Source organism: Ambystoma mexicanum, chromosome 2q (genome assembly GCF_040938575.1).
Source record: "Ambystoma mexicanum isolate Mex_15411 chromosome 2q, UKY_AmexF1_1, whole genome shotgun sequence".
Taxonomy (NCBI): domain Eukaryota; kingdom Metazoa; phylum Chordata; class Amphibia; order Caudata; family Ambystomatidae; genus Ambystoma; species Ambystoma mexicanum.
This window is the reverse complement of record NC_090924.1, coordinates 128,638,430-128,666,280: the sequence shown is the minus strand read 5'-3', so window position 1 is coordinate 128,666,280 and position 27,851 is coordinate 128,638,430. Positions and strand designations below refer to the sequence as shown.

General features: G+C 47.4%; 25 non-coding genes across 25 annotated transcripts; all 25 read right to left on the bottom strand.

Annotated features, from left to right (window-relative positions):
* Positions 1 to 316: 316 nt before the first annotated feature.
* Positions 317 to 388, bottom strand: TRNAP-UGG (transfer RNA proline (anticodon UGG)). The gene has a single exon. It is a non-coding gene; the product is annotated as a tRNA-Pro (tRNA).
* A 1,307-nt stretch (positions 389 to 1,695) lies between these two features.
* TRNAV-CAC (transfer RNA valine (anticodon CAC)) lies at positions 1,696 to 1,768 on the bottom strand. The gene has a single exon. It is a non-coding gene; the product is annotated as a tRNA-Val (tRNA).
* A 420-nt stretch (positions 1,769 to 2,188) lies between these two features.
* Positions 2,189 to 2,260, bottom strand: TRNAR-UCG (transfer RNA arginine (anticodon UCG)). The gene has a single exon. It is a non-coding gene; the product is annotated as a tRNA-Arg (tRNA).
* A 1,315-nt stretch (positions 2,261 to 3,575) lies between these two features.
* Positions 3,576 to 3,648, bottom strand: TRNAV-CAC (transfer RNA valine (anticodon CAC)). The gene has a single exon. It is a non-coding gene; the product is annotated as a tRNA-Val (tRNA).
* A 420-nt stretch (positions 3,649 to 4,068) lies between these two features.
* Positions 4,069 to 4,140, bottom strand: TRNAP-UGG (transfer RNA proline (anticodon UGG)). The gene has a single exon. It is a non-coding gene; the product is annotated as a tRNA-Pro (tRNA).
* Positions 4,141 to 5,447: 1,307 nt separating this feature from the next.
* On the bottom strand, positions 5,448 to 5,520 carry TRNAV-CAC (transfer RNA valine (anticodon CAC)). Its single transcript has one exon. It is a non-coding gene; the product is annotated as a tRNA-Val (tRNA).
* A 1,823-nt stretch (positions 5,521 to 7,343) lies between these two features.
* Positions 7,344 to 7,416, bottom strand: TRNAV-CAC (transfer RNA valine (anticodon CAC)). The gene has a single exon. It is a non-coding gene; the product is annotated as a tRNA-Val (tRNA).
* A 420-nt stretch (positions 7,417 to 7,836) lies between these two features.
* On the bottom strand, positions 7,837 to 7,908 carry TRNAP-UGG (transfer RNA proline (anticodon UGG)). Its single transcript has one exon. It is a non-coding gene; the product is annotated as a tRNA-Pro (tRNA).
* A 1,815-nt stretch (positions 7,909 to 9,723) lies between these two features.
* Positions 9,724 to 9,795, bottom strand: TRNAP-UGG (transfer RNA proline (anticodon UGG)). Its single transcript has one exon. It is a non-coding gene; the product is annotated as a tRNA-Pro (tRNA).
* Positions 9,796 to 11,110: 1,315 nt separating this feature from the next.
* On the bottom strand, positions 11,111 to 11,183 carry TRNAV-CAC (transfer RNA valine (anticodon CAC)). Its single transcript has one exon. It is a non-coding gene; the product is annotated as a tRNA-Val (tRNA).
* Positions 11,184 to 11,603: 420 nt separating this feature from the next.
* TRNAP-UGG (transfer RNA proline (anticodon UGG)) lies at positions 11,604 to 11,675 on the bottom strand. The gene has a single exon. It is a non-coding gene; the product is annotated as a tRNA-Pro (tRNA).
* Positions 11,676 to 12,990: 1,315 nt separating this feature from the next.
* On the bottom strand, positions 12,991 to 13,063 carry TRNAV-CAC (transfer RNA valine (anticodon CAC)). The gene has a single exon. It is a non-coding gene; the product is annotated as a tRNA-Val (tRNA).
* Positions 13,064 to 14,878: 1,815 nt separating this feature from the next.
* TRNAV-CAC (transfer RNA valine (anticodon CAC)) lies at positions 14,879 to 14,951 on the bottom strand. Its single transcript has one exon. It is a non-coding gene; the product is annotated as a tRNA-Val (tRNA).
* Positions 14,952 to 15,371: 420 nt separating this feature from the next.
* Positions 15,372 to 15,443, bottom strand: TRNAP-UGG (transfer RNA proline (anticodon UGG)). The gene has a single exon. It is a non-coding gene; the product is annotated as a tRNA-Pro (tRNA).
* A 1,331-nt stretch (positions 15,444 to 16,774) lies between these two features.
* Positions 16,775 to 16,847, bottom strand: TRNAV-CAC (transfer RNA valine (anticodon CAC)). Its single transcript has one exon. It is a non-coding gene; the product is annotated as a tRNA-Val (tRNA).
* Positions 16,848 to 17,267: 420 nt separating this feature from the next.
* TRNAP-UGG (transfer RNA proline (anticodon UGG)) lies at positions 17,268 to 17,339 on the bottom strand. The gene has a single exon. It is a non-coding gene; the product is annotated as a tRNA-Pro (tRNA).
* Positions 17,340 to 18,654: 1,315 nt separating this feature from the next.
* TRNAV-CAC (transfer RNA valine (anticodon CAC)) lies at positions 18,655 to 18,727 on the bottom strand. Its single transcript has one exon. It is a non-coding gene; the product is annotated as a tRNA-Val (tRNA).
* Positions 18,728 to 19,147: 420 nt separating this feature from the next.
* On the bottom strand, positions 19,148 to 19,219 carry TRNAP-UGG (transfer RNA proline (anticodon UGG)). The gene has a single exon. It is a non-coding gene; the product is annotated as a tRNA-Pro (tRNA).
* Positions 19,220 to 20,538: 1,319 nt separating this feature from the next.
* TRNAV-CAC (transfer RNA valine (anticodon CAC)) lies at positions 20,539 to 20,611 on the bottom strand. The gene has a single exon. It is a non-coding gene; the product is annotated as a tRNA-Val (tRNA).
* A 420-nt stretch (positions 20,612 to 21,031) lies between these two features.
* Positions 21,032 to 21,103, bottom strand: TRNAP-UGG (transfer RNA proline (anticodon UGG)). Its single transcript has one exon. It is a non-coding gene; the product is annotated as a tRNA-Pro (tRNA).
* A 1,811-nt stretch (positions 21,104 to 22,914) lies between these two features.
* TRNAP-UGG (transfer RNA proline (anticodon UGG)) lies at positions 22,915 to 22,986 on the bottom strand. The gene has a single exon. It is a non-coding gene; the product is annotated as a tRNA-Pro (tRNA).
* A 1,319-nt stretch (positions 22,987 to 24,305) lies between these two features.
* TRNAV-CAC (transfer RNA valine (anticodon CAC)) lies at positions 24,306 to 24,378 on the bottom strand. Its single transcript has one exon. It is a non-coding gene; the product is annotated as a tRNA-Val (tRNA).
* Positions 24,379 to 24,798: 420 nt separating this feature from the next.
* Positions 24,799 to 24,870, bottom strand: TRNAP-UGG (transfer RNA proline (anticodon UGG)). Its single transcript has one exon. It is a non-coding gene; the product is annotated as a tRNA-Pro (tRNA).
* A 1,318-nt stretch (positions 24,871 to 26,188) lies between these two features.
* On the bottom strand, positions 26,189 to 26,261 carry TRNAV-CAC (transfer RNA valine (anticodon CAC)). The gene has a single exon. It is a non-coding gene; the product is annotated as a tRNA-Val (tRNA).
* Positions 26,262 to 26,681: 420 nt separating this feature from the next.
* Positions 26,682 to 26,753, bottom strand: TRNAP-UGG (transfer RNA proline (anticodon UGG)). Its single transcript has one exon. It is a non-coding gene; the product is annotated as a tRNA-Pro (tRNA).
* Between the last annotated feature and the right edge of the window lie 1,098 nt (positions 26,754 to 27,851).

Below are 27,851 nucleotides of genomic sequence, written 5' to 3'. Positions count from 1 at the left end.
AATCCAGCCTAAAACATACGTCCTATCAAGCATGCGCACATATACAAGTATGCCAGCTGAGGGCCTATGCAGCGTACAGAGGGAAGGACATATTTCCACTTTGAGATCGGACGGCCAAAACTCACAAGCAAATCAAGGAATGTTACTGAGAGCTAACAGAGAACACAAAGTGCTTGTCGCAAGGACATGGCACGCAAAGAGGTTCAGGAAGTGAATTGTTCATCGACTACTGCTTACCGAGAAAACCAGAGAGTCTGTCCAATGAAAATAACATTGAAAAAACAAAAAAAAGGAGCTCAAGTTAACCACCTTGATTGGGCTCGTCCGGGATTTGAACCCGGGACCTCTCGCACCCAAAGCGAGAATCATACCCCTAGACCAACGAGCCACGGTCCTTTGAGCATTTGACGGAATTGTCCTCAGCGTTTGCACCCCCCTTAGGATTCGAGGCCAAGAATGCCTATTCCTGAAGTTTGTTCCTGCCGCTGAAAGCCTTGTCGGTGTATGAGCCAAATGAATGCCCCAGTCGGCACGCTCTGACTGTCTTCACAGGTCTCCTCCTCATCCCGAAGGTTGGTGGCCCATTGACATCAGGGTGGAAGGTGCTTGCGATACACTGTTCCTTCCTTCCTTCCTTTATTCCTCTTATGCTGTTTATGTAATAAGAGGGGACGATACACAGAAGAGAGAAAGTGGCCCAACACACTAGACTAGCAGTCTTCTGATCAATCTGCAGCTGGCAAGGTGGGGGAGAGCCTTTATTTTGCACCTGCTGGGATCTGCATTGGCAGAAGCTCTGAGGGCTGGGCCTTTCCTTTTGCCTGTAAAAACAAAAAGCAGCCCTCCTCCCTCCAGCCCTGAGAGCATGGGCGTGACACTGGAAAAAGCAGCATCTCCCCTTTGGTAAAGATGACCATTGCACAGCTGCTCACTCAGAGCTCGATCGTGCTCGATCAGGCGAGATATATTTAGGTCACCAGCAAAGTCTGTTCTCTTTTCTTGCGTAGGGTGAGCATTCACAGAGCCCAGCTTCGTTGACAAGAGTGCAAAAGGTGTATACTAAAAGCTTTCTGCTTTACTTGAGCGCCATGGCCGTTATTATATTTTGGCTGCTCCAAGCAATCTCTGTCCAGCCGATGCAAATTTCCAGCTCAAATTTTCCCAGCACTCAAAAAGTCCCTCCTCCCGCCAGCTCTGCTTTCAGGAAGTTCAGCAGAAGCAGTCCAACTTCTGTTCCCACTTCAGAGGAAAAGCTTTCTCGGGCCAGAGAAAGCCAGGGAATCACTGTACCGGCAAGTGCATTTCTTACAACTGGTAATCCCTCAGAACACAGAAATGAAGAAGCTGTATATGAAAATGTATTATTTCTTTGGTACACTAACCTATGTAACTAATATGGACCATTTCAGAGGACGGAGCGGACCCAACTGTGATCCCAGAGACCCAAATACCCAGCAGTAGGGAAAATAAATCCTCTCTGTGCTCTGCAACATTACATACACAAAATGCAAGCGCGTGCATTTTTTTATTGGCCCCATATACAGAATACATGTGAGGATGCTTGCCTTCCCAGTGTATTTCTCAAGCTCTTGAGAGCATATGCTATTTCCATGGGAACGCAAATAAGTTCATACTTTACATTTGTGTGTGACAAAAGGGGAAAAAAACTATTTTGTGTAAAATGCCAGCAGAGAGTGTTTCTGCCCGGTCTCGAACCGGGGACCTTTCGCGTGTGAGGCGAACGTGATAACCACTACACTACAGAAACAGCTGCTTGCTCACCTTTGTAGGGACTGGGAGAACAGGTGCAAAGGGCAGTGCAAGTGGACCTGCTTAAAGACTAATCAAATGCCTTGCGCCTGAAGCTCACACAATCCAGCCTAAAACATACGTCCTATCAAGCATGCGCACATATACAAGTATGCCAGCTGAGGGCCTATGCAGCGTACAGAGGGAAGGACATATTTCCACTTTGAGATCGGACGGCCAAAACTCACAAGCAAATCAAGGAATGTTACTGAGAGCTAAAAGAGAACACAAAGTGCTTGTCGCAAGGACATGGCACGCAAAGAGGTTCAGGAAGTGAATTGTTCATCGACTACTGCTTACCGAGAAAACCAGAGAGTCTGTCCAATGAAAATAACATTGAAAAAACAAAAAAAAGGAGCTCAAGTTAACCACCTTGATTGGGCTCGTCCGGGATTTGAACCCTGGACCTCTCGCACCGAAAGCGAGAATCATACCCCTAGACCAACGAGCCACGGTCCTTTGAGCATTTGACGGAATTGTCCTCAGCGTTTGCACCCCCCTTAGGATTCTAGGCCAAGAATGCCTATTCCTGAAGTTTGTTCCTGCCGCTGAAAGCCTTGTCGGTGTATGAGCCAAATGAATGCCCCAGTCGGCACGCTCTGACTGTCTTCACAGGTCTCCTCCTCATCCCGAAGGTTGGTGGACCATTGACATCAGGGTGGAAGGTGCTTGCGATACACTGTTCCTTCCTTCCTTCCTTCCTTCCTTTATTCCTCTTATGCTGTTTATGTAATAAGAGGGGACGATACACAGAAGAGAGAAAGTGGCCCAACACACTAGACTAGCAGTCTTCTGATCAATCTGCAGCTGGCAAGGTGGGGGAGAGCCTTTATTTTGCACCTGCTGGGATCTGCATTGGCAGAAGCTCTGAGGGCTGGGCCTTTCCTTTTGCCTGTAAAAACAAAAAGCAGCCCTCCTCCCTCCAGCCCTGAGAGCATGGGCGTGACACTGGAAAAAGCAGCATCTCCCCTTTGGTAAAGATGACCATTGCACAGCTGCTCACTCAGAGCTCGATCGTGCTCGATCAGGCGAGATATATTTAGGTCACCAGCAAAGTCTGTTCTCTTTTCTTGCGTAGGGTGAGCATTCACAGAGCCCAGCTTTGTTGACAAGAGTGCAAAAGGTGTATACTAAAAGCTTTCTGCTTTACTTGAGCGCCATGGCCGTTATTATATTTTGGCTGCTCCAAGCAATCTCTGTCCAGCCGATGCAAATTTCCAGCTCAAATTTTCCCAGCACTCAAAAAGTCCCTCCTCCCGCCAGCTCTGCTTTCAGGACGTTCAGCAGAAGCAGTCCAACTTCTGTTCCCACTTCAGAGGAAAAGCTTTCTCGGGCCAGAGAAAGCCAGGGAATCACTGTACCGGCAAGTGCATTTCTTACAACTGGTAATCCCTCAGAACACAGAAATGAAGAAGCTGTATATGAAAATGTATTATTTCTTTGGTACACTAACCTATGTAACTAATATGGACCATTTCAGAGGACGGAGCGGACCCAACTGTGATCCCAGAGACCCAAATACCCAGCAGTAGGGAAAATAAATCCTCTCTGTGCTCTGCAACATTACATACACAAAATGCAAGCGCGTGCATTTTTTTATTGGCCCCATATACAGAATACATGTGAGGATGCTTGCCTTCCCAGTGTATTTCTCAAGCTCTTGAGAGCATATGCTATTTCCATGGGAACGCAAATAAGTTCATACTTTACATTTGTGTGTGACAAAAGGGGAAAAAAACTATTTTGTGTAAAATGCCAGCAGAGAGTGTTTCTGCCCGGTCTCGAACCGGGGACCTTTCGCGTGTGAGGCGAACGTGATAACCACTACACTACAGAAACAGCTGCTTGCTCACCTTTGTAGGGACTGGGAGAACAGGTGCAAAGGGCAGTGCAAGTGGACCTGCTTAAAGACTAATCAAATGCCTTGCGCCTGAAGCTCACACAATCCAGCCTAAAACATACGTCCTATCAAGCATGCGCACATATACAAGTATGCCAGCTGAGGGCCTATGCAGCGTACAGAGGGAAGGACATATTTCCACTTTGAGATCGGACGGCCAAAACTCACAAGCAAATCAAGGAATGTTACTGAGAGCTAACAGAGAACACAAAGTGCTTGTCGCAAGGACATGGCACGCAAAGAGGTTCAGGAAGTGAATTGTTCATCGACTACTGCTTACCGAGAAAACCAGAGAGTCTGTCCAATGAAAATAACATTGAAAAAACAAAAAAAAGGAGCTCAAGTTAACCACCTTGATTGGGCTCGTCCGGGATTTGAACCCTGGACCTCTCGCACCCAAAGCGAGAATCATACCCCTAGACCAACGAGCCACAGTCCTTTGAGCATTTGACGGAATTGTCCTCAGCGTTTGCACCCCCCTTAGGATTCGAGGCCAAGAATGCCTATTCCTGAAGTTTGTTCCTGCCGCTGAAAGCCTTGTCGGTGTATGAGCCAAATGAATGCCCCAGTCGGCAAGCTCTGACTGTCTTCACAGGTCTCCTCCTCATCCCGAAGGTTGGTGGCCCATTGACATCAGGGTGGAAGGTGCTTGCGATACACTGTTCCTTCCTTCCTTCCTTTATTCCTCTTATGCTGTTTATGTAATAAGAGGGGACGATACACAGAAGAGAGAAAGTGGCCCAACACACTAGACTAGCAGTCTTCTGATCAATCTGCAGCTGGCAAGGTGGGGGAGAGCCTTTATTTTGCACCTGCTGGGATCTGCATTGGCAGAAGCTCTGAGGGCTGGGCCTTTCCTTTTGCCTGTAAAAACAAAAAGCAGCCCTCCTCCCTCCAGCCCTGAGAGCATGGGCGTGACACTGGAAAAAGCAGCATCTCCCCTTTGGTAAAGATGACCATTGCACAGCTGCTCACTCAGAGCTCGATCGTGCTCGATCAGGCGAGATATATTTAGGTCACCAGCAAAGTCTGTTCTCTTTTCTTGCGTAGGGTGAGCATTCACAGAGCCCAGCTTCGTTGACAAGAGTGCAAAAGGTGTATACTAAAAGCTTTCTGCTTTACTTGAGCGCCATGGCCGTTATTATATTTTGGCTGCTCCAAGCAATCTCTGTCCAGCCGATGCAAATTTCCAGCTCAAATTTTCCCAGCACTCAAAAAGTCCCTCCTCCCGCCAGCTCTGCTTTCAGGAAGTTCAGCAGAAGCAGTCCAACTTCTGTTCCCACTTCAGAGGAAAAGCTTTCTCGGGCCAGAGAAAGCCAGGGAATCACTGTACCGGCAAGTGCATTTCTTACAACTGGTAATCCCTCAGAACACAGAAATGAAGAAGCTGTATATGAAAATGTATTATTTCTTTGGTACACTAACCTATGTAACTAATATGGACCATTTCAGAGGACGGAGCGGACCCAACTGTGATCCCAGAGACCCAAATACCCAGCAGTAGGGAAAATAAATCCTCTCTGTGCTCTGCAACATTACATACACAAAATGCAAGCGCGTGCATTTTTTTATTGGCCCCATATACAGAATACATGTGAGGATGCTTGCCTTCCCAGTGTATTTCTCAAGCTCTTGAGAGCATATGCTATTTCCATGGGAACGCAAATAAGTTCATACTTTACATTTGTGTGTGACAAAAGGGGAAAAAAACTATTTTGTGTAAAATGCCAGCAGAGAGTGTTTCTGCCCAGTCTCGAACCGGGGACCTTTCGCGTGTGAGGCGAACGTGATAACCACTACACTACAGAAACAGCTGCTTGCTCACCTTTGTAGGGACTGGGAGAACAGGTGCAAAGGGCAGTGCAAGTGGACCTGCTTAAAGACTAATCAAATGCCTTGCGCCTGAAGCTCACACAATCCAGCCTAAAACATACGTCCTATCAAGCATGCGCACATATACAAGTATGCCAGCTGAGGGCCTATGCAGCGTACAGAGGGAAGGACATATTTCCACTTTGAGATCGGACGGCCAAAACTCACAAGCAAATCAAGGAATGTTACTGAGAGCTAACAGAGAACACAAAGTGCTTGTCGCAAGGACATGGCACGCAAAGAGGTTCAGGAAGTGAATTGTTCATCGACTACTGCTTACCGAGAAAACCAGAGAGTCTGTCCAATGAAAATAACATTGAAAAAACAAAAAAAAGGAGCTCAAGTTAACCACCTTGATTGGGCTGGTCCGGGATTTGAACCCGGGACCTCTCGCACCCAAAGCGAGAATCATACCCCTAGACCAACGAGCCACGGTCCTTTGAGCATTTGACGGAATTGTCCTCAGCGTTTGCACCCCCCTTAGGATTCGAGGCCAAGAATGCCTATTCCTGAAGTTTGTTCCTGCCGCTGAAAGCCTTGTCGGTGTATGAGCCAAATGAATGCCCCAGTCGGCACGCTCTGACTGTCTTCACAGGTCTCCTCCTCATCCCGAAGGTTGGTGGCCCATTGACATCAGGGTGGAAGGTGCTTGCGATACACTGTTCCTTCCTTCCTTCCTTCCTTCCTTCCTTCCTTCCTTCCTTTATTCCTCTTATGCTGTTTATGTAATAAGAGGGGACGATACACAGAAGAGAGAAAGTGGCCCAACACACTAGACTAGCAGTCTTCTGATCAATCTGCAGCTGGCAAGGTGGGGGAGAGCCTTTATTTTGCACCTGCTGGGATCTGCATTGGCAGAAGCTCTGAGGGCTGGGCCTTTCCTTTTGCCTGTAAAAACAAAAAGCAGCCCTCCTCCCTCCAGCCCTGAGAGCATGGGCGTGACACTGGAAAAAGCAGCATCTCCCCTTTGGTAAAGATGACCATTGCACAGCTGCTCACTCAGAGCTCGATCGTGCTCGATCAGGCGAGATATATTTAGGTCACCAGCAAAGTCTGTTCTCTTTTCTTGCGTAGGGTGAGCATTCACAGAGCCCAGCTTCGTTGACAAGAGTGCAAAAGGTGTATACTAAAAGCTTTCTGCTTTACTTGAGCGCCATGGCCGTTATTATATTTTGGCTGCTCCAAGCAATCTCTGTCCAGCCGATGCAAATTTCCAGCTCAAATTTTCCCAGCACTCAAAAAGTCCCTCCTCCCGCCAGCTCTGCTTTCAGGAAGTTCAGCAGAAGCAGTCCAACTTCTGTTCCCACTTCAGAGGAAAAGCTTTCTCGGGCCAGAGAAAGCCAGGGAATCACTGTACCGGCAAGTGCATTTCTTACAACTGGTAATCCCTCAGAACACAGAAATGAAGAAGCTGTATATGAAAATGTATTATTTCTTTGGTACACTAACCTATGTAACTAATATGGACCATTTCAGAGGACGGAGCGGACCCAACTGTGATCCCAGAGACCCAAATACCCAGCAGTAGGGAAAATAAATCCTCTCTGTGCTCTGCAACATTACATACACAAAATGCAAGCGCGTGCATTTTTTTATTGGCCCCATATACAGAATACATGTGAGGATGCTTGCCTTCCCAGTGTATTTCTCAAGCTCTTGAGAGCATATGCTATTTCCATGGGAACGCAAATAAGTTCATACTTTACATTTGTGTGTGACAAAAGGGGAAAAAAACTATTTTGTGTAAAATGCCAGCAGAGAGTGTTTCTGCCCGGTCTCGAACCGGGGACCTTTCGCGTGTGAGGCGAACGTGATAACCACTACACTACAGAAACAGCTGCTTGCTCACCTTTGTAGGGACTGGGAGAACAGGTGCAAAGGGCAGTGCAAGTGGACCTGCTTAAAGACTAATCAAATGCCTTGCGCCTGAAGCTCACACAATCCAGCCTAAAACATACGTCCTATCAAGCATGCGCACATATACAAGTATGCCAGCTGAGGGCCTATGCAGCGTACAGAGGGAAGGACATATTTCCACTTTGAGATCGGACGGCCAAAACTCACAAGCAAATCAAGGAATGTTACTGAGAGCTAACAGAGAACACAAAGTGCTTGTCGCAAGGACATGGCACGCAAAGAGGTTCAGGAAGTGAATTGTTCATCGACTACTGCTTACCGAGAAAACCAGAGAGTCTGTCCAATGAAAATAACATTGAAAAAACAAAAAAAAGGACCTCAAGTTAACCACCTTGATTGGGCTCGTCCGGGATTTGAACCCGGGACCTCTCGCACCCAAAGCGAGAATCATACCCCTAGACCAACGAGCCACGGTCCTTTGAGCATTTGACGGAATTGTCCTCAGCGTTTGCACCCCCCTTAGGATTCGAGGCCAAGAATGCCTATTCCTGAAGTTTGTTCCTGCCGCTGAAAGCCTTGTCGGTGTATGAGCCAAATGAATGCCCCAGTCGGCACGCTCTGACTGTCTTCACAGGTCTCCTCCTCATCCCGAAGGTTGGTGGCCCATTGACATCAGGGTGGAAGGTGCTTGCGATACACTGTTCCTTCCTTCCTTCCTTCCTTCCTTCCTTCCTTCCTTCCTTCCTTCCTTCCTTCCTTCCTTTATTCCTCTTATGCTGTTTATGTAATAAGAGGGGACGATACACAGAAGAGAGAAAGTGGCCCAACACACTAGACTAGCAGTCTTCTGATCAATCTGCAGCTGGCAAGGTGGGGGAGAGCCTTTATTTTGCACCTGCTGGGATCTGCATTGGCAGAAGCTCTGAGGGCTGGGCCTTTCCTTTTGCCTGTAAAAACAAAAAGCAGCCCTCCTCCCTCCAGCCCTGAGAGCATGGGCGTGACACTGGAAAAAGCAGCATCTCCCCTTTGGTAAAGATGACCATTGCACAGCTGCTCACTCAGAGCTCGATCGTGCTCGATCAGGCGAGATATATTTAGGTCACCAGCAAAGTCTGTTCTCTTTTCTTGCGTAGGGTGAGCATTCACAGAGCCCAGCTTCGTTGACAAGAGTGCAAAAGGTGTATACTAAAAGCTTTCTGCTTTACTTGAGCGCCATGGCCGTTATTATATTTTGGCTGCTCCAAGCAATCTCTGTCCAGCCGATGCAAATTTCCAGCTCAAATTTTCCCAGCACTCAAAAAGTCCCTCCTCCCGCCAGCTCTGCTTTCAGGAAGTTCAGCAGAAGCAGTCCAACTTCTGTTCCCACTTCAGAGGAAAAGCTTTCTCGGGCCAGAGAAAGCCAGGGAATCACTGTACCGGCAAGTGCATTTCTTACAACTGGTAATCCCTCAGAACACAGAAATGAAGAAGCTGTATATGAAAATGTATTATTTCTTTGGTACACTAACCTATGTAACTAATATGGACCATTTCAGAGGACGGAGCGGACCCAACTGTGATCCCAGAGACCCAAATACCCAGCAGTAGGGAAAATAAATCCTCTCTGTGCTCTGCAACATTACATACACAAAATGCAAGCGCGTGCATTTTTTTATTGGCCCCATATACAGAATACATGTGAGGATGCTTGCCTTCCCAGTGTATTTCTCAAGCTCTTGAGAGCATATGCTATTTCCATGGGAACGCAAATAAGTTCATACTTTACATTTGTGTGTGACAAAAGGGGAAAAAAACTATTTTGTGTAAAATGCCAGCAGAGAGTGTTTCTGCCCGGTCTCGAACCGGGGACCTTTCACTACAGAAACAGCTGCTTGCTCACCTTTGTAGGGACTGGGAGAACAGGTGCAAAGGGCAGTGCAAGTGGACCTGCTTAAAGACTAATCAAATGCCTTGCGCCTGAAGCTCACACAATCCAGCCTAAAACATACGTCCTATCAAGCATGCGCACATATACAAGTATGCCAGCTGAGGGCCTATGCAGCGTACAGAGGGAAGGACATATTTCCACTTTGAGATCGGACGGCCAAAACTCACAAGCAAATCAAGGAATGTTACTGAGAGCTAACAGAGAACACAAAGTGCTTGTCGCAAGGACATGGCACGCAAAGAGGTTCAGGAAGTGAATTGTTCATCGACTACTGCTTACCGAGAAAACCAGAGAGTCTGTCCAATGAAAATAACATTGAAAAAACAAAAAAAAGGAGCTCAATTTAACCACCTTGATTGGGCTCGTCCGGGATTTGAACCCTGGACCTCTCGCACCCAAAGCGAGAATCATACCCCTAGACCAACGAGCCACGGTCCTTTGAGCATTTGACGGAATTGTCCTCAGCGTTTGCACCCCCCTTAGGATTCGAGGCCAAGAATGCCTATTCCTGAAGTTTGTTCCTGCCGCTGAAAGCCTTGTCGGTGTATGAGCCAAATGAATGCCCCAGTCGGCACGCTCTGACTGTCTTCACAGGTCTCCTCCTCATCCCGAAGGTTGGTGGCCCATTGACATCAGGGTGGAAGGTGCTTGCGATACACTGTTCCTTCCTTCCTTCCTTCCTTCCTTTATTCCTCTTATGCTGTTTATGTAATAAGAGGGGACGATACACAGAAGAGAGAAAGTGGCCCAACACACTAGACTAGCAGTCTTCTGATCAATCTGCAGCTGGCAAGGTGGGGGAGAGCCTTTATTTTGCACCTGCTGGGATCTGCATTGGCAGAAGCTCTGAGGGCTGGGCCTTTCCTTTTGCCTGTAAAAACAAAAAGCAGCCCTCCTCCCTCCAGCCCTGAGAGCATGGGCGTGACACTGGAAAAAGCAGCATCTCCCCTTTGGTAAAGATGACCATTGCACAGCTGCTCACTCAGAGCTCGATCGTGCTCGATCAGGCGAGATATATTTAGGTCACCAGCAAAGTCTGTTCTCTTTTCTTGCGTAGGGTGAGCATTCACAGAGCCCAGCTTCGTTGACAAGAGTGCAAAAGGTGTATACTAAAAGCTTTCTGCTTTACTTGAGCGCCATGGCCGTTATTATATTTTGGCTGCTCCAAGCAATCTCTGTCCAGCCGATGCAAATTTCCAGCTCAAATTTTCCCAGCACTCAAAAAGTCCCTCCTCCCGCCAGCTCTGCTTTCAGGAAGTTCAGCAGAAGCAGTCCAACTTCTGTTCCCACTTCAGAGGAAAAGCTTTCTCGGGCCAGAGAAAGCCAGGGAATCACTGTACCGGCAAGTGCATTTCTTACAACTGGTAATCCCTCAGAACACAGAAATGAAGAAGCTGTATATGAAAATGTATTATTTCTTTGGTACACTAACCTATGTAACTAATATGGACCATTTCAGAGGACGGAGCGGACCCAACTGTGATCCCAGAGACCCAAATACCCAGCAGTAGGGAAAATAAATCCTCTCTGTGCTCTGCAACATTACATACACAAAATGCAAGCGCGTGCATTTTTTTATTGGCCCCATATACAGAATACATGTGAGGATGCTTGCCTTCCCAGTGTATTTCTCAAGCTCTTGAGAGCATATGCTATTTCCATGGGAACGCAAATAAGTTCATACTTTACATTTGTGTGTGACAAAAGGGGAAAAAAACTATTTTGTGTAAAATGCCAGCAGAGAGTGTTTCTGCCCGGTCTCGAACCGGGGACCTTTCGCGTGTGAGGCGAACGTGATAACCACTACACTACAGAAACAGCTGCTTGCTCACCTTTGTAGGGACTGGGAGAACAGGTGCAAAGGGCAGTGCAAGTGGACCTGCTTAAAGACTAATCAAATGCCTTGCGCCTGAAGCTCACACAATCCAGCCTAAAACATACGTCCTATCAAGCATGCGCACATATACAAGTATGCCAGCTGAGGGCCTATGCAGCGTACAGAGGGAAGGACATATTTCCACTTTGAGATCGGACGGCCAAAACTCACAAGCAAATCAAGGAATGTTACTGAGAGCTAACAGAGAACACAAAGTGCTTGTCGCAAGGACATGGCACGCAAAGAGGTTCAGGAAGTGAATTGTTCATCGACTACTGCTTACCGAGAAAACCAGAGAGTCTGTCCAATGAAAATAACATTGAAAAAACAAAAAAAAGGAGCTCAAGTTAACCACCTTGATTGGGCTCGTCCGGGATTTGAACCCGGGACCTCTCGCACCCAAAGCGAGAATCATACCCCTAGACCAACGAGCCACGGTCCTTTGAGCATTTGACGGAATTGTCCTCAGCGTTTGCACCCCCCTTAGGATTCGAGGCCAAGAATGCCTATTCCTGAAGTTTGTTCCTGCCGCTGAAATCCTTGTCGGTGTATGAGCCAAATGAATGCCCCAGTCGGCACGCTCTGACTGTCTTCACAGGTCTCCTCCTCATCCCGAAGGTTGGTGGCCCATTGACATCAGGGTGGAAGGTGCTTGCGATACACTGTTCCTTCCTTCCTTCCTTCCTTCCTTTATTCCTCTTATGCTGTTTATGTAATAAGAGGGGACGATACACAGAAGAGAGAAAGTGGCCCAACACACTAGACTAGCAGTCTTCTGATCAATCTGCAGCTGGCAAGGTGGGGGAGAGCCTTTATTTTGCACCTGCTGGGATCTGCATTGGCAGAAGCTCTGAGGGCTGGGCCTTTCCTTTTGCCTGTAAAAACAAAAAGCAGCCCTCCTCCCTCCAGCCCTGAGAGCATGGGCGTGACACTGGAAAAAGCAGCATCTCCCCTTTGGTAAAGATGACCATTGCACAGCTGCTCACTCAGAGCTCGATCGTGCTCGATCAGGCGAGATATATTTAGGTCACCAGCAAAGTCTGTTCTCTTTTCTTGCGTAGGGTGAGCATTCACAGAGCCCAGCTTCGTTGACAAGAGTGCAAAAGGTGTATACTAAAAGCTTTCTGCTTTACTTGAGCGCCATGGCCGTTATTATATTTTGGCTGCTCCAAGCAATCTCTGTCCAGCCGATGCAAATTTCCAGCTCAAATTTTCCCAGCACTCAAAAAGTCCCTCCTCCCGCCAGCTCTGCTTTCAGGAAGTTCAGCAGAAGCAGTCCAACTTCTGTTCCCACTTCAGAGGAAAAGCTTTCTCGGGCCAGAGAAAGCCAGGGAATCACTGTACCGGCAAGTGCATTTCTTACAACTGGTAATCCCTCAGAACACAGAAATGAAGAAGCTGTATATGAAAATGTATTATTTCTTTGGTACACTAACCTATGTAACTAATATGGACCATTTCAGAGGACGGAGCGGACCCAACTGTGATCCCAGAGACCCAAATACCCAGCAGTAGGGAAAATAAATCCTCTCTGTGCTCTGCAACATTACATACACAAAATGCAAGCGCGTGCATTTTTTTATTGGCCCCATATACAGAATACATGTGAGGATGCTTGCCTTCCCAGTGTATTTCTCAAGCTCTTGAGAGCATATGCTATTTCCATGGGAACGCAAATAAGTTCATACTTTACATTTGTGTGTGACAAAAGGGGAAAAAAACTATTTTGTGTAAAATGCCAGCAGAGAGTGTTTCTGCCCGGTCTCGAACCGGGGACCTTTCGCGTGTGAGGCGAACGTGATAACCACTACACTACAGAAACAGCTGCTTGCTCACCTTTGTAGGGACTGGGAGAACAGGTGCAAAGGGCAGTGCAAGTGGACCTGCTTAAAGACTAATCAAATGCCTTGCGCCTGAAGCTCACACAATCCAGCCTAAAACATACGTCCTATCAAGCATGCGCACATATACAAGTATGCCAGCTGAGGGGCTATGCAGCGTACAGAGGGAAGGACATATTTCCACTTTGAGATCGGACGGCCAAAACTCACAAGCAAATCAAGGAATGTTACTGAGAGCTAACAGAGAACACAAAGTGCTTGTCGCAAGGACATGGCACGCAAAGAGGTTCAGGAAGTGAATTGTTCATCGACTACTGCTTACCGAGAAAACCAGAGAGTCTGTCCAATGAAAATAACATTGAAAAAACAAAAAAAAGGAGCTCAAGTTAACCACCTTGATTGGGCTCTTCCGGGATTTGAACCCGGGACCTCTCGCACCCAAAGCGAGAATCATACCCCTAGACCAACGAGCCACGGTCCTTTGAGCATTTGACGGAATTGTCCTCAGCGTTTGCACCCCCCTTAGGATTCGAGGCCAAGAATGCCTATTCCTGAAGTTTGTTCCTGCCGCTGAAAGCCTTGTCGGTGTATGAGCCAAATGAATGCCCCAGTCGGCACGCTCTGACTGTCTTCACAGGTCTCCTCCTCATCCCGAAGGTTGGTGGCCCATTGACATCAGGGTGGAAGGTGCTTGCGATACACTGTTCCTTCCTTCCTTCCTTCCTTCCTTCCTTCCTTTATTCCTCTTATGCTGTTTATGTAATAAGAGGGGACGATACACAGAAGAGAGAAAGTGGCCCAACACACTAGACTAGCAGTCTTCTGATCAATCTGCAGCTGGCAAGGTGGGGGAGAGCCTTTATTTTGCACCTGCTGGGATCTGCATTGGCAGAAGCTCTGAGGGCTGGGCCTTTCCTTTTGCCTGTAAAAACAAAAAGCAGCCCTCCTCCCTCCAGCCCTGAGAGCATGGGCGTGACACTGGAAAAAGCAGCATCTCCCCTTTGGTAAAGATGACCATTGCACAGCTGCTCACTCAGAGCTCGATCGTGCTCGATCAGGCGAGATATATTTAGGTCACCAGCAAAGTCTGTTCTCTTTTCTTGCGTAGGGTGAGCATTCACAGAGCCCAGCTTCGTTGACAAGAGTGCAAAAGGTGTATACTAAAAGCTTTCTGCTTTACTTGAGCGCCATGGCCGTTATTATATTTTGGCTGCTCCAAGCAATCTCTGTCCAGCCGATGCAAATTTCCAGCTCAAATTTTCCCAGCACTCAAAAAGTCCCTCCTCCCGCCAGCTCTGCTTTCAGGAAGTTCAGCAGAAGCAGTCCAACTTCTGTTCCCACTTCAGAGGAAAAGCTTTCTCGGGCCAGAGAAAGCCAGGGAATCACTGTACCGGCAAGTGCATTTCTTACAACTGGTAATCCCTCAGAACACAGAAATGAAGAAGCTGTATATGAAAATGTATTATTTCTTTGGTACACTAACCTATGTAACTAATATGGACCATTTCAGAGGACGGAGCGGACCCAACTGTGATCCCAGAGACCCAAATACCCAGCAGTAGGGAAAATAAATCCTCTCTGTGCTCTGCAACATTACATACACAAAATGCAAGCGCGTGCATTTTTTTATTGGCCCCATATACAGAATACATGTGAGGATGCTTGCCTTCCCAGTGTATTTCTCAAGCTCTTGAGAGCATATGCTATTTCCATGGGAACGCAAATAAGTTCATACTTTACATTTGTGTGTGACAAAAGGGGAAAAAAACTATTTTGTGTAAAATGCCAGCAGAGAGTGTTTCTGCCCGGTCTCGAACCGGGGACCTTTCGCGTGTGAGGCGAACGTGATAACCACTACACTACAGAAACAGCTGCTTGCTCACCTTTGTAGGGACTGGGAGAACAGGTGCAAAGGGCAGTGCAAGTGGACCTGCTTAAAGACTAATCAAATGCCTTGCGCCTGAAGCTCACACAATCCAGCCTAAAACATACGTCCTATCAAGCATGCGCACATATACAAGTATGCCAGCTGAGGGCCTATGCAGCGTACAGAGGGAAGGACATATTTCCACTTTGAGATCGGACGGCCAAAACTCACAAGCAAATCAAGGAATGTTACTGAGAGCTAACAGAGAACACAAAGTGCTTGTCGCAAGGACATGGCACGCAAAGAGGTTCAGGAAGTGAATTGTTCATCGACTACTGCTTACCGAGAAAACCAGAGAGTCTGTCCAATGAAAATAACATTGAAAAAACAAAAAAAAGGAGCTCAAGTTAACCACCTTGATTGGGCTCGTCCGGGATTTGAACCCGGGACCTCTCGCACCCAAAGCGAGAATCATACCCCTAGACCAACGAGCCACGGTCCTTTGAGCATTTGACGGAATTGTCCTCAGCGTTTGCACCCCCCTTAGGATTCGAGGCCAAGAATGCCTATTCCTGAAGTTTGTTCCTGCCGCTGAAAGCCTTGTCGGTGTATGAGCCAAATGAATGCCCCAGTCGGCACGCTCTGACTGTCTTCACAGGTCTCCTCCTCATCCCGAAGGTTGGTGGCCCATTGACATCAGGGTGGAAGGTGCTTGCGATACACTGTTCCTTCCTTCCTTCCTTCCTTCCTTCCTTCCTTCCTTCCTTTATTCCTCTTATGCTGTTTATGTAATAAGAGGGGACGATACACAGAAGAGAGAAAGTGGCCCAACACACTAGACTAGCAGTCTTCTGATCAATCTGCAGCTGGCAAGGTGGGGGAGAGCCTTTATTTTGCACCTGCTGGGATCTGCATTGGCAGAAGCTCTGAGGGCTGGGCCTTTCCTTTTGCCTGTAAAAACAAAAAGCAGCCCTCCTCCCTCCAGCCCTGAGAGCATGGGCGTGACACTGGAAAAAGCAGCATCTCCCCTTTGGTAAAGATGACCATTGCACAGCTGCTCACTCAGAGCTCGATCGTGCTCGATCAGGCGAGATATATTTAGGTCACCAGCAAAGTCTGTTCTCTTTTCTTGCGTAGGGTGAGCATTCACAGAGCCCAGCTTCGTTGACAAGAGTGCAAAAGGTGTATACTAAAAGCTTTCTGCTTTACTTGAGCGCCATGGCCGTTATTATATTTTGGCTGCTCCAAGCAATCTCTGTCCAGCCGATGCAAATTTCCAGCTCAAATTTTCCCAGCACTCAAAAAGTCCCTCCTCCCGCCAGCTCTGCTTTCAGGAAGTTCAGCAGAAGCAGTCCAACTTCTGTTCCCACTTCAGAGGAAAAGCTTTCTCGGGCCAGAGAAAGCCAGGGAATCACTGTACCGGCAAGTGCATTTCTTACAACTGGTAATCCCTCAGAACACAGAAATGAAGAAGCTGTATATGAAAATGTATTATTTCTTTGGTACACTAACCTATGTAACTAATATGGACCATTTCAGAGGACGGAGCGGACCCAACTGTGATCCCAGAGACCCAAATACCCAGCAGTAGGGAAAATAAATCCTCTCTGTGCTCTGCAACATTACATACACAAAATGCAAGCGCGTGCATTTTTTTATTGGCCCCATATACAGAATACATGTGAGGATGCTTGCCTTCCCAGTGTATTTCTCAAGCTCTTGAGAGCATATGCTATTTCCATGGGAACGCAAATAAGTTCATACTTTACATTTGTGTGTGACAAAAGGGGAAAAAAACTATTTTGTGTAAAATGCCAGCAGAGAGTGTTTCTGCCCGGTCTCGAACCGGGGACCTTTCGCGTGTGAGGCGAACGTGATAACCACTACACTACAGAAACAGCTGCTTGCTCACCTTTGTAGGGACTGGGAGAACAGGTGCAAAGGGCAGTGCAAGTGGACCTGCTTAAAGACTAATCAAATGCCTTGCGCCTGAAGCTCACACAATCCAGCCTAAAACATACGTCCTATCAAGCATGCGCACATATACAAGTATGCCAGCTGAGGGCCTATGCAGCGTACAGAGGGAAGGACATATTTCCACTTTGAGATCGGACGGCCAAAACTCACAAGCAAATCAAGGAATGTTACTGAGAGCTAACAGAGAACACAAAGTGCTTGTCGCAAGGACATGGCACGCAAAGAGGTTCAGGAAGTGAATTGTTCATCGACTACTGCTTACCGAGAAAACCAGAGAGTCTGTCCAATGAAAATAACATTGAAAAAACAAAAAAAAGGAGCTCAATTTAACCACCTTGATTGGGCTCGTCCGGGATTTGAACCCTGGACCTCTCGCACCCAAAGCGAGAATCATACCCCTAGACCAACGAGCCACGGTCCTTTGAGCATTTGACGGAATTGTCCTCAGCGTTTGCACCCCCCTTAGGATTCGAGGCCAAGAATGCCTATTCCTGAAGTTTGTTCCTGCCGCTGAAAGCCTTGTCGGTGTATGAGCCAAATGAATGCCCCAGTCGGCACGCTCTGACTGTCTTCACAGGTCTCCTCCTCATCCCGAAGGTTGGTGGCCCATTGACATCAGGGTGGAAGGTGCTTGCGATACACTGTTCCTTCCTTCCTTCCTTCCTTCCTTTATTCCTCTTATGCTGTTTATGTAATAAGAGGGGACGATACACAGAAGAGAGAAAGTGGCCCAACACACTAGACTAGCAGTCTTCTGATCAATCTGCAGCTGGCAAGGTGGGGGAGAGCCTTTATTTTGCACCTGCTGGGATCTGCATTGGCAGAAGCTCTGAGGGCTGGGCCTTTCCTTTTGCCTGTAAAAACAAAAAGCAGCCCTCCTCCCTCCAGCCCTGAGAGCATGGGCGTGACACTGGAAAAAGCAGCATCTCCCCTTTGGTAAAGATGACCATTGCACAGCTGCTCACTCAGAGCTCGATCGTGCTCGATCAGGCGAGATATATTTAGGTCACCAGCAAAGTCTGTTCTCTTTTCTTGCGTAGGGTGAGCATTCACAGAGCCCAGCTTCGTTGACAAGAGTGCAAAAGGTGTATACTAAAAGCTTTCTGCTTTACTTGAGCGCCATGGCCGTTATTATATTTTGGCTGCTCCAAGCAATCTCTGTCCAGCCGATGCAAATTTCCAGCTCAAATTTTCCCAGCACTCAAAAAGTCCCTCCTCCCGCCAGCTCTGCTTTCAGGAAGTTCAGCAGAAGCAGTCCAACTTCTGTTCCCACTTCAGAGGAAAAGCTTTCTCGGGCCAGAGAAAGCCAGGGAATCACTGTACCGGCAAGTGCATTTCTTACAACTGGTAATCCCTCAGAACACAGAAATGAAGAAGCTGTATATGAAAATGTATTATTTCTTTGGTACACTAACCTATGTAACTAATATGGACCATTTCAGAGGACGGAGCGGACCCAACTGTGATCCCAGAGACCCAAATACCCAGCAGTAGGGAAAATAAATCCTCTCTGTGCTCTGCAACATTACATACACAAAATGCAAGCGCGTGCATTTTTTTATTGGCCCCATATACAGAATACATGTGAGGATGCTTGCCTTCCCAGTGTATTTCTCAAGCTCTTGAGAGCATATGCTATTTCCATGGGAACGCAAATAAGTTCATACTTTACATTTGTGTGTGACAAAAGGGGAAAAAAACTATTTTGTGTAAAATGCCAGCAGAGAGTGTTTCTGCCCGGTCTCGAACCGGGGACCTTTCGCGTGTGAGGCGAACGTGATAACCACTACACTACAGAAACAGCTGCTTGCTCACCTTTGTAGGGACTGGGAGAACAGGTGCAAAGGGCAGTGCAAGTGGACCTGCTTAAAGACTAATCAAATGCCTTGCGCCTGAAGCTCACACAATCCAGCCTAAAACATACGTCCTATCAAGCATGCGCACATATACAAGTATGCCAGCTGAGGGCCTATGCAGCGTACAGAGGGAAGGACATATTTCCACTTTGAGATCGGACGGCCAAAACTCACAAGCAAATCAAGGAATGTTACTGAGAGCTAACAGAGAACACAAAGTGCTTGTCGCAAGGACATGGCACGCAAAGAGGTTCAGGAAGTGAATTGTTCATCGACTACTGCTTACCGAGAAAACCAGAGAGTCTGTCCAATGAAAATAACATTGAAAAAACAAAAAAAAGGAGCTCAAGTTAACCACCTTGATTGGGCTCGTCCGGGATTTGAACCCGGGACCTCTCGCACCCAAAGCGAGAATCATACCCCTAGACCAACGAGCCACGGTCCTTTGAGCATTTGACGGAATTGTCCTCAGCGTTTGCACCCCCCTTAGGATTCGAGGCCAAGAATGCCTATTCCTGAAGTTTGTTCCTGCCGCTGAAAGCCTTGTCGGTGTATGAGCCAAATGAATGCCCCAGTCGGCACGCTCTGACTGTCTTCACAGGTCTCCTCCTCATCCCGAAGGTTGGTGGCCCATTGACATCAGGGTGGAAGGTGCTTGCGATACACTGTTCCTTCCTTCCTTCCTTTCTTCCTTCCTTTATTCCTCTTATGCTGTTTATGTAATAAGAGGGGACGATACACAGAAGAGAGAAAGTGGCCCAACACACTAGACTAGCAGTCTTCTGATCAATCTGCAGCTGGCAAGGTGGGGGAGAGCCTTTATTTTGCACCTGCTGGGATCTGCATTGGCAGAAGCTCTGAGGGCTGGGCCTTTCCTTTTGCCTGTAAAAACAAAAAGCAGCCCTCCTCCCTCCAGCCCTGAGAGCATGGGCGTGACACTGGAAAAAGCAGCATCTCCCCTTTGGTAAAGATGACCATTGCACAGCTGCTCACTCAGAGCTCGATCGTGCTCGATCAGGCGAGATATATTTAGGTCACCAGCAAAGTCTGTTCTCTTTTCTTGCGTAGGGTGAGCATTCACAGAGCCCAGCTTCGTTGACAAGAGTGCAAAAGGTGTATACTAAAAGCTTTCTGCTTTACTTGAGCGCCATGGCCGTTATTATATTTTGGCTGCTCCAAGCAATCTCTGTCCAGCCGATGCAAATTTCCAGCTCAAATTTTCCCAGCACTCAAAAAGTCCCTCCTCCCGCCAGCTCTGCTTTCAGGAAGTTCAGCAGAAGCAGTCCAACTTCTGTTCCCACTTCAGAGGAAAAGCTTTCTCGGGCCAGAGAAAGCCAGGGAATCACTGTACCGGCAAGTGCATTTCTTACAACTGGTAATCCCTCAGAACACAGAAATGAAGAAGCTGTATATGAAAATGTATTATTTCTTTGGTACACTAACCTATGTAACTAATATGGACCATTTCAGAGGACGGAGCGGACCCAACTGTGATCCCAGAGACCCAAATACCCAGCAGTAGGGAAAATAAATCCTCTCTGTGCTCTGCAACATTACATACACAAAATGCAAGCGCGTGCATTTTTTTATTGGCCCCATATACAGAATACATGTGAGGATGCTTGCCTTCCCAGTGTATTTCTCAAGCTCTTGAGAGCATATGCTATTTCCATGGGAACGCAAATAAGTTCATACTTTACATTTGTGTGTGACAAAAGGGGAAAAAAACTATTTTGTGTAAAATGCCAGCAGAGAGTGTTTCTGCCCGGTCTCGAACCGGGGACCTTTCGCGTGTGAGGCGAACGTGATAACCACTACACTACAGAAACAGCTGCTTGCTCACCTTTGTAGGGACTGGGAGAACAGGTGCAAAGGGCAGTGCAAGTGGACCTGCTTAAAGACTAATCAAATGCCTTGCGCCTGAAGCTCACACAATCCAGCCTAAAACATACGTCCTATCAAGCATGCGCACATATAGAAGTATGCCAGCTGAGGGCCTATGCAGCGTACAGAGGGAAGGACATATTTCCACTTTGAGATCGGACGGCCAAAACTCACAAGCAAATCAAGGAATGTTACTGAGAGCTAACAGAGAACACAAAGTGCTTGTCGCAAGGACATGGCACGCAAAGAGGTTCAGGAAGTGAATTGTTCATCGACTACTGCTTACCGAGAAAACCAGAGAGTCTGTCCAATGAAAATAACATTGAAAAAACAAAAAAAAGGAGCTCAAGTTAACCACCTTGATTGGGCTCGTCCGGGATTTGAACCCTGGACCTCTCGCACCCAAAGCGAGAATCATACCCCTAGACCAACGAGCCACGGTCCTTTGAACATTTGACGGAATTGTCCTCAGCGTTTGCACCCCCCTTAGGATTCGAGGCCAAGAATGCCTATTCCTGAAGTTTGTTCCTGCCGCTGAAAGCCTTGTCGGTGTATGAGCCAAATGAATGCCCCAGTCGGCACGCTCTGACTGTCTTCACAGGTCTCCTCCTCATCCCGAAGGTTGGTGGCCCATTGACATCATCAGGGTGGAAGGTGCTTGCGATACACTGTTCCTTCCTTCCTTCCTTCCTTCCTTTATTCCTCTTATGCTGTTTATGTAATAAGAGGGGACGATACACAGAAGAGAGAAAGTGGCCCAACACACTAGACTAGCAGTCTTCTGATCAATCTGCAGCTGGCAAGGTGGGGGAGAGCCTTTATTTTGCACCTGCTGGGATCTGCATTGGCAGAAGCTCTGAGGGCTGGGCCTTTCCTTTTGCCTGTAAAAACAAAAAGCAGCCCTCCTCCCTCCAGCCCTGAGAGCATGGGCGTGACACTGGAAAAAGCAGCATCTCCCCTTTGGTAAAGATGACCATTGCACAGCTGCTCACTCAGAGCTCGATCGTGCTCGATCAGGCGAGATATATTTAGGTCACCAGCAAAGTCTGTTCTCTTTTCTTGCGTAGGGTGAGCATTCACAGAGCCCAGCTTCGTTGACAAGAGTGCAAAAGGTGTATACTAAAAGCTTTCTGCTTTACTTGAGCGCCATGGCCGTTATTATATTTTGGCTGCTCCAAGCAATCTCTGTCCAGCCGATGCAAATTTCCAGCTCAAATTTTCCCAGCACTCAAAAAGTCCCTCCTCCCGCCAGCTCTGCTTTCAGGAAGTTCAGCAGAAGCAGTCCAACTTCTGTTCCCACTTCAGAGGAAAAGCTTTCTCGGGCCAGAGAAAGCCAGGGAATCACTGTACCGGCAAGTGCATTTCTTACAACTGGTAATCCCTCAGAACACAGAAATGAAGAAGCTGTATATGAAAATGTATTATTTCTTTGGTACACTAACCTATGTAACTAATATGGACCATTTCAGAGGACGGAGCGGACCCAACTGTGATCCCAGAGACCCAAAAACCCAGCAGTAGGGAAAATAAATCCTCTCTGTGCTCTGCAACATTACATACACAAAATGCAAGCGCGTGCATTTTTTTATTGGCCCCATATACAGAATACATGTGAGGATGCTTGCCTTCCCAGTGTATTTCTCAAGCTCTTGAGAGCATATGCTATTTCCATGGGAACGCAAATAAGTTCATACTTTACATTTGTGTGTGACAAAAGGGGAAAAAAACTATTTTGTGTAAAATGCCAGCAGAGAGTGTTTCTGCCCCGTCTCGAACCGGGGACCTTTCGCGTGTGAGGCGAACGTGATAACCACTACACTACAGAAACAGCTGCTTGCTCACCTTTGTAGGGACTGGGAGAACAGGTGCAAAGGGCAGTGCAAGTGGACCTGCTTAAAGACTAATCAAATGCCTTGCGCCTGAAGCTCACACAATCCAGCCTAAAACATACGTCCTATCAAGCATGCGCACATATACAAGTATGCCAGCTGAGGGCCTATGCAGCGTACAGATGGAAGGACATATTTCCACTTTGAGATCGGACGGCCAAAACTCACAAGCAAATCAAGGAATGTTACTGAGAGCTAACAGAGAACACAAAGTGCTTGTCGCAAGGACATGGCACGCAAAGAGGTTCAGGAAGTGAATTGTTCATCGACTACTGCTTACCGAGAAAACCAGAGAGTCTGTCCAATGAAAATAACATTGAAAAAACAAAAAAAAGGAGCTCAAGTTAACCACCTTGATTGGGCTCGTCCGGGATTTGAACCCGGGACCTCTCGCACCCAAAGCGAGAATCATACCCCTAGACCAACGAGCCACGGTCCTTTGAGCATTTGACGGAATTGTCCTCAGCGTTTGCACCCCCCTTAGGATTCGAGGCCAAGAATGCCTATTCCTGAAGTTTGTTCCTGCCGCTGAAAGCCTTGTCGGTGTATGAGCCAAATGAATGCCCCAGTCGGCACGCTCTGACTGTCTTCACAGGTCTCCTCCTCATCCCGAAGGTTGGTGGCCCATTGACATCAGGGTGGAAGGTGCTTGCGATACACTGTTCCTTCCTTCCTTCCTTCCTTCCTTCCTTTATTCCTCTTATGCTGTTTATGTAATAAGAGGGGACGATACACAGAAGAGAGAAAGTGGCCCAACACACTAGACTAGCAGTCTTCTGATCAATCTGCAGCTGGCAAGGTGGGGGAGAGCCTTTATTTTGCACCTGCTGGGATCTGCATTGGCAGAAGCTCTGAGGGCTGGGCCTTTCCTTTTGCCTGTAAAAACAAAAAGCAGCCCTCCTCCCTCCAGCCCTGAGAGCATGGGCGTGACACTGGAAAAAGCAGCATCTCCCCTTTGGTAAAGATGACCATTGCACAGCTGCTCACTCAGAGCTCGATCGTGCTCGATCAGGCGAGATATATTTAGGTCACCAGCAAAGTCTGTTCTCTTTTCTTGCGTAGGGTGAGCATTCACAGAGCCCAGCTTCGTTGACAAGAGTGCAAAAGGTGTATACTAAAAGCTTTCTGCTTTACTTGAGCGCCATGGCCGTTATTATATTTTGGCTGCTCCAAGCAATCTCTGTCCAGCCGATGCAAATTTCCAGCTCAAATTTTCCCAGCACTCAAAAAGTCCCTCCTCCCGCCAGCTCTGCTTTCAGGAAGTTCAGCAGAAGCAGTCCAACTTCTGTTCCCACTTCAGAGGAAAAGCTTTCTCGGGCCAGAGAAAGCCAGGGAATCACTGTACCGGCAAGTGCATTTCTTACAACTGGTAATCCCTCAGAACACAGAAATGAAGAAGCTGTATATGAAAATGTATTATTTCTTTGGTACACTAACCTATGTAACTAATATGGACCATTTCAGAGGACGGAGCGGACCCAACTGTGATCCCAGAGACCCAAATACCCAGCAGTAGGGAAAATAAATCCTCTCTGTGCTCTGCAACATTACATACACAAAATGCAAGCGCGTGCATTTTTTTATTGGCCCCATATACAGAATACATGTGAGGATGCTTGCCTTCCCAGTGTATTTCTCAAGCTCTTGAGAGCATATGCTATTTCCATGGGAACGCAAATAAGTTCATACTTTACATTTGTGTGTGACAAAAGGGGAAAAAAACTATTTTGTGTAAAATGCCAGCAGAGAGTGTTTCTGCCCGGTCTCGAACCGGGGACCTTTCGCGTGTGAGGCGAACGTGATAACCACTACACTACAGAAACAGCTGCTTGCTCACCTTTGTAGGGACTGGGAGAACAGGTGCAAAGGGCAGTGCAAGTGGACCTGCTTAAAGACTAATCAAATGCCTTGCGCCTGAAGCTCACACAATCCAGCCTAAAACATACGTCCTATCAAGCATGCGCACATATACAAGTATGCCAGCTGAGGGCCTATGCAGCGTACAGAGGGAAGGACATATTTCCACTTTGAGATCGGACGGCCAAAACTCACAAGCAAATCAAGGAATGTTACTGAGAGCTAACAGAGAACACAAAGTGCTTGTCGCAAGGACATGGCACGCAAAGAGGTTCAGGAAGTGAATTGTTCATCGACTACTGCTTACCGAGAAAACCAGAGAGTCTGTCCAATGAAAATAACATTGAAAAAACAAAAAAAAGGAGCTCAAGTTAACCACCTTGATTGGGCTCGTCCGGGATTTGAACCCGGGACCTCTCGCATCCAAAGCGAGAATCATACCCCTAGACCAACGAGCCACGGTCCTTTGAGCATTTGACGGAATTGTCCTCAGCGTTTGCACCCCCCTTAGGATTCGAGGCCAAGAATGCCTATTCCTGAAGTTTGTTCCTGCCGCTGAAAGCCTTGTCGGTGTATGAGCCAAATGAATGCCCCAGTCGGCACGCTCTGACTGTCTTCACAGGTCTCCTCCTCATCCCGAAGGTTGGTGGCCCATTGACATCATCAGGGTGCAAGGTGCTTGCGATACACTGTTCCTTCCTTCCTTCCTTCCTTCCTTTATTCCTCTTATGCTGTTTATGTAATAAGAGGGGACGATACACAGAAGAGAGAAAGTGGCCCAACACACTAGAATAGCAGTCTTCTGATCAATCTGCAGCTGGCAAGGTGGGGGAGAGCCTTTATTTTGCACCTGCTGGGATCTGCATTGGCAGAAGCTCTGAGGGCTGGGCCTTTCCTTTTGCCTGTAAAAACAAAAAGCAGCCCTCCTCCCTCCAGCCCTGAGAGCATGGGCGTGACACTGGAAAAAGCAGCATCTCCCCTTTGGTAAAGATGACCATTGCACAGCTGCTCACTCAGAGCTCGATCGTGCTCGATCAGGCGAGATATATTTAGGTCACCAGCAAAGTCTGTTCTCTTTTCTTGCGTAGGGTGAGCATTCACAGAGCCCAGCTTCGTTGACAAGAGTGCAAAAGGTGTATACTAAAAACTTTCTGCTTTACTTGAGCGCCATGGCCGTTATTATATTTTGGCTGCTCCAAGCAATCTCTGTCCAGCCGATGCAAATTTCCAGCTCAAATTTTCCCAGCACTCAAAAAGTCCCTCCTCCCGCCAGCTCTGCTTTCAGGAAGTTCAGCAGAAGCAGTCCAACTTCTGTTCCCACTTCAGAGGAAAAGCTTTCTCGGGCCAGAGAAAGCCAGGGAATCACTGTACCGGCAAGTGCATTTCTTACAACTGGTAATCCCTCAGAACACAGAAATGAAGAAGCTGTATATGAAAATGTATTATTTCTTTGGTACACTAACCTATGTAACTAATATGGACCATTTCAGAGGACGGAGCGGACCCAACTGTGATCCCAGAGACCCAAATACCCAGCAGTAGGGAAAATAAATCCTCTCTGTGCTCTGCAACATTACATACACAAAATGCAAGCGCGTGCATTTTTTTATTGGCCCCATATACAGAATACATGTGAGGATGCTTGCCTTCCCAGTGTATTTCTCAAGCTCTTGAGAGCATATGCTATTTCCATGGGAACGCAAATAAGTTCATACTTTACATTTGTGTGTGACAAAAGGGGAAAAAAACTATTTTGTGTAAAATGCCAGCAGAGAGTGTTTCTGCCCGGTCTCGAACCGGGGACCTTTCGCGTGTGAGGCGAACGTGATAACCACTACACTACAGAAACAGCTGCTTGCTCACCTTTGTAGGGACTGGGAGAACAGGTGCAAAGGGCAGTGCAAGTGGACCTGCTTAAAGACTAATCAAATGCCTTGCGCCTGAAGCTCACACAATCCAGCCTAAAACATACGTCCTATCAAGCATGCGCACATATACAAGTATGCCAGCTGAGGGCCTATGCAGCGTACAGAGGGAAGGACATATTTCCACTTTGAGATCGGACGGCCAAAACTCACAAGCAAATCAAGGAATGTTACTGAGAGCTAACAGAGAACACAAAGTGCTTGTCGCAAGGACATGGCACGCAAAGAGGTTCAGGAAGTGAATTGTTCATCGACTACTGCTTACCGAGAAAACCAGAGAGTCTGTCCAATGAAAATAACATTGAAAAAACAAAAAAAAGGAGCTCAAGTTAACCACCTTGATTGGGCTCGTCCGGGATTTGAACCCGGGACCTCTCGCATCCAAAGCGAGAATCATACCCCTAGACCAACGAGCCACGGTCCTTTGAGCATTTGACGGAATTGTCCTCAGCGTTTGCACCCCCCTTAGGATTCGAGGCCAAGAATGCCTATTCCTGAAGTTTGTTCCTGCCGCTGAAAGCCTTGTCGGTGTATGAGCCAAATGAATGCCCCAGTCGGCACGCTCTGACTGTCTTCACAGGTCTCCTCCTCATCCCGAAGGTTGGTGGCCCATTGACATCATCAGGGTGCAAGGTGCTTGCGATACACTGTTCCTTCCTTCCTTCCTTCCTTCCTTTATTCCTCTTATGCTGTTTATGTAATAAGAGGGGACGATACACAGAAGAGAGAAAGTGGCCCAACACACTAGACTAGCAGTCTTCTGATCAATCTGCAGCTGGCAAGGTGGGGGAGAGCCTTTATTTTGCACCTGCTGGGATCTGCATTGGCAGAAGCTCTGAGGGCTGGGCCTTTCCTTTTGCCTGTAAAAACAAAAAGCAGCCCTCCTCCCTCCAGCCCTGAGAGCATGGGCGTGACACTGGAAAAAGCAGCATCTCCCCTTTGGTAAAGATGACCATTGCACAGCTGCTCACTCAGAGCTCGATCGTGCTCGATCAGGCGAGATATATTTAGGTCACCAGCAAAGTCTGTTCTCTTTTCTTGCGTAGGGTGAGCATTCACAGAGCCCAGCTTCGTTGACAAGAGTGCAAAAGGTGTATACTAAAAGCTTTCTGCTTTACTTGAGCGCCATGGCCGTTATTATATTTTGGCTGCTCCAAGCAATCTCTGTCCAGCCGATGCAAATTTCCAGCTCAAATTTTCCCAGCACTCAAAAAGTCCCTCCTCCCGCCAGCTCTGCTTTCAGGAAGTTCAGCAGAAGCAGTCCAACTTCTGTTCCCACTTCAGAGGAAAAGCTTTCTCGGGCCAGAGAAAGCCAGGGAATCACTGTACCGGCAAGTGCATTTCTTACAACTGGTAATCCCTCAGAACACAGAAATGAAGAAGCTGTATATGAAAATGTATTATTTCTTTGGTACACTAACCTATGTAACTAATATGGACCATTTCAGAGGACGGAGCGGACCCAACTGTGATCCCAGAGACCCAAAAACCCAGCAGTAGGGAAAATAAATCCT